A 4195-nucleotide genomic window follows, 5' to 3' on the forward strand; every position below is an offset into this window, starting at 1 on the left:
CTCATTATGGCCTGTCCCCTAAAACAATGATCCCAACCCGCCAGTATAACGGATAAAAAAAAAAAAAACTGCCCCAATGTGAGGAGGGTGTTTAGGGGACATGCTCTGGAGCAATGTGACCAACACACACCTACACAAATATACACTTGATCATGCACACACTGGGATAATTGCTTGGAGGCAGTGGCTATTCAGTCGGTACAGAGCTCCACTGTCCAGCGTGTGGCACAGTGATGGTCATCCCATGCTAACGAGCCCCTCCATTCAGAAAGCATGCTGGGAGGAGAATAGCTGCTGGTACGCCACCCTCAGACTAACCGCTATTGGCCCTTTCGCTCACGGTTGTGGTAAGGCAGGAGGGGGTTTGATGGGAATGAGGGGAGACAGGCCAGCTAATGATCATTAATTGCACTTGGTTTGCAGAAAAGAGCCCGAACTGCAGCGTGGATAATAGCCGGGGCAACGGAGAGCGCGCCAGAGACAGAGAGGAGGATAATAGCGCTAACCCATTTCTATTGTTGCGCCCCATCACCACAGACTCCACGCTTACGTAATTGCCAAAGTTTCGGCGGTTCTGGCAGGGGGGTTGCGAGATATGGTTGGATTTTTTTTGGGGGGTGGGCCATATTGGTGACCCATTTAAAGTTTGGGTGGACAGAGTTGTTTTGACAGGTCGGTTTTGGCGGTAAGTGTGTTTATGTTTTGGACCGGGTCAGAGAGTGCGAAAGAGAGATAGAGGCGGGATGCTAAAGGAGGTCGTTTCAGGTTTCCCTCCGTTTTTTGGTTTTGTATTGGTGCAGTGGAGTCACACAGTGATACGCAGCTGAATCAGTCCAATTAAGCCATAGATTTACTGTTTCTCGTCACTGGAACCGAACCTTCGGACAGCTCAGACCACAAGCAGCCCACCCAGGACGTTTCTACCTATGCTTCCAAACCCACAAAAACACACACAGGTAGAGGAAGACACTATGTTTTGAGGGAGCACTGCTCTGACCAGCTCTGGGAGAAAGTGCCAAAGCACAGACAGATGGCGAAAGCAAAAGGTGGCAGGAGAGACTTTGGACAGTCAAGGCACTGGATTTAGTCGTTCTATGAGGGTTATGTTCACTGTAATGAGTGAACATGGGTGTATAGCAGCTAATGAATGGGGTCAAATCCATATCAGGGTTCAGAAGAGGTTGATGGAAAAGGTTAAAGCACATAAATGTCCCTATTGTGTCCATTCCAAAGAAACACCCATGTTCCTTTCATTTGTTTCATTTGTCCACTAGTGCAGGGGAAAAGGCATTGCTCACTCTCTCAAAGAGCAATGCCGTAAATCAGCGAAGAGGCGTGACCCCAAATCTCCTCACACACATAACCCAGGAAACCCAGAATGGGCCCCGGTGTTGAGTGGAAGCTGTTAAAGATCCTAAAAAAAGTGAGCGGGAATGAAAGAGCCTGTGTGTGGGAATTTTTGGCATATGGGCTGTAATGTAGCATCACAGCCAAATGCCCCCAAACCCTCATCACAGTAATGGACTTCAAGACGACACACGACCGCCCAGGCTGTCATGGGTCACCCTCCAGTCGCATGTCACATGCTTTGTATTTTTGTTCAATCGAATGTACAGATGCTACAAATGGATATATACATTTTCGGTCCTAACACACACAAACACTTACGAACTGGCCGCGGATATTTATGGAAGGTCAGTGACTCCTCTTCTAATGCTATTGTGTATGTTGAATGCTTGACCTGCTGACTCACTCGAGTGTGGCTATTTTCTGGGCCAAACTGGCCACTACAGCAAACAGGCGCAGATCCGTAAGGCCTTTTGTCACTCTGAAATCAACCAGCTCCAGAATCTGAGAATATATCATATACATATTTATATACAAGCAAATCCATGTTTAAATTTATATGAAATTTTTTTTTTCAATGCATGCACAACGGTTCAATCTGAGTTCAATCTACAACGGTTCAATATATATATATAACCTATACATTAATTTAATTTAAAAATGTTTCTGTTGATTTTCTAGCAATCAGTAGTATTTCAGTGAATCAAAATGATCAAATGACGCAGAAACATCCTAAAATCAGGTATATATGTGGACGTATGGTGCAGACCAGTGTACCCTGCTATTCCACTGGGCATATTGTGTTTGACACAGATTTTTTTTGGGTGTGTTTGCGCTGTTACCTAATTTGCATGATTCCTTTAGTGAACGGGTGCTAAAACAACACAGACAGTGCATGCAAATAAATGTCGCTATCAGCCAGCACAAATCATTCTTAGTGAGTTGCCTCTAGACATTGTGAGAAAAAAGAGAGACGGGCAGATCGTATATATTTTTTTAAGATGGTGTTTACCTCTGTACACATATATTTCCTCTTCTTCAGTCAGAAGTTCTGGAGGAATGATCTCTTTCAGTGCCAGCAGCACTTGGAGACAGCTCAGATAACCATCTCCATCACTAATCAGCCTGCAGGCACAGAGTATTACAGTCAAAGTTTCTGACAGTTAAGTGATTACTATCATTACCAGCATATATGAAAATGAACAAAACCGTTCTTTTTTGATCTGGAAATTGGTGGAATTTTCTTTTACTCACGGCCCTCAAAAAGCTCTTTTGTACATGGAAAGCTTGTCCTGACTGAGGATGCAGTACTTTGCCAGAAAATCAACTGCAAAAGAGCACACAATAAGTATTAAAAACTGGGTTACACTTTACAATAAGGCTGTATACATTACAATAATTAACACAGTTAGCATGAACTTTGAAGCATCTACAACATTTATACAGCTTCATTAATTTGTATTATTTTACAATTAACTGCAACATTTTCAGCAATAGACCAAAATATGTAAGGATTTTTAATAGAACCTAATTTTAAAATGTCACGAAAAGTGATACAGATGAAAGTGGATTAACGCATCTATACAGTAAATAGGAAAACAGAGAGAGTTATATATATTCTTTGATTTAAATATGTGAGTCAGAACTATTACAATCAACTATAGATACATTACTGTTCAAAAGTTTGGGGGTGATTAGAATTTTGTCATTTATACTCACCAAGGCTGCATTTGTTTGATAAATATTACTGTAAAAACTGTAATATTGTGAAATATTGTTATAAATTAAAATAAGTGTTTTCTATTTTATTATATTTAAAATCTAATGTGATGAATCTGAATTTTCAGCAGCCATTACTCCAGTCGTCAGTGTCACGGATCCTTCAGAAAGTGTATCGGTTTATTCTAAACTTTTGAATTCTGATAATGCCCAGAAATCTGTGTTAATAGAACAGTAAAAGCTTTTTACTGTAGTCGCACTGTTATATTGAGTCAAGTTTATCATTAAACACTGATAAAAGCATATTTTCCCCCCTTTTTATTAGTATTTAAGAGTATATGATTATGCTGAACTTTATTCTTGAAAAGATGGCACTGTATAAAGCAGTATATAAAAGTGGAAATTTTTATTGTTATAAATGTTGAAAACAGCTGTGCTAGTTAATATTTTTGTGGAAACCATAATACCTTTTTTTTTCAGGACCACCCCCCTCCCCCCCACACACAAATCCCACCCCGAATTGAATTGAAGTACAAATCTTTTGTAACACTATAAATGTCTTTACTGTCATTTTTCACTGCGTAAAAGTATACATTTTTTCAAAATCAAAAATCTTACTGACCTCAGACTTTAGAATGCTAGTGTATTTGGCTTAAAGAACAATGCCAGGGAAGCTAAAGCCATGTATTTTACTGTTTACCATGAAACCAGTCACATACAATGAAACCTTAAGTACAGGGAAAGGCAGAAAATCAACAATTTGGCCACAAAGGGACAGACAGATGGGAATAAAAGACTAAGATGAGTTAGGGAAAGAGGATCAGAACTGAAAAGTAAAAAAGAAAAAGAGGAAAAAGGGAGGAAAGGAAGCTGTGGAGACCTCATTTAAGCTGCTGCCACTCCAATACATGAAATGAAGAAGAATGATAGACAGAATCCACTGAATAATAGATCTATTCATCAGCGAGGCTGAAGAATAGGGAGGAAAGAGTTGATATCAGTGTGGATTTAAAGCACTGGGCCAATAAGCTGCAGCCTGCTCACAGGGGGCCGATTCAATCTGCCATTTATCAGCTCACCCCTAATCAAACCCAGGCCTTGCATGGCCTCTCCATTCACATGCAAAGTG

The sequence above is a fragment of the Carassius auratus genome, unplaced genomic scaffold, assembly GCF_003368295.1.
Source record: "Carassius auratus strain Wakin unplaced genomic scaffold, ASM336829v1 scaf_tig00016855, whole genome shotgun sequence".
Classification (NCBI taxonomy): Eukaryota; Metazoa; Chordata; class Actinopteri; order Cypriniformes; family Cyprinidae; genus Carassius; species Carassius auratus.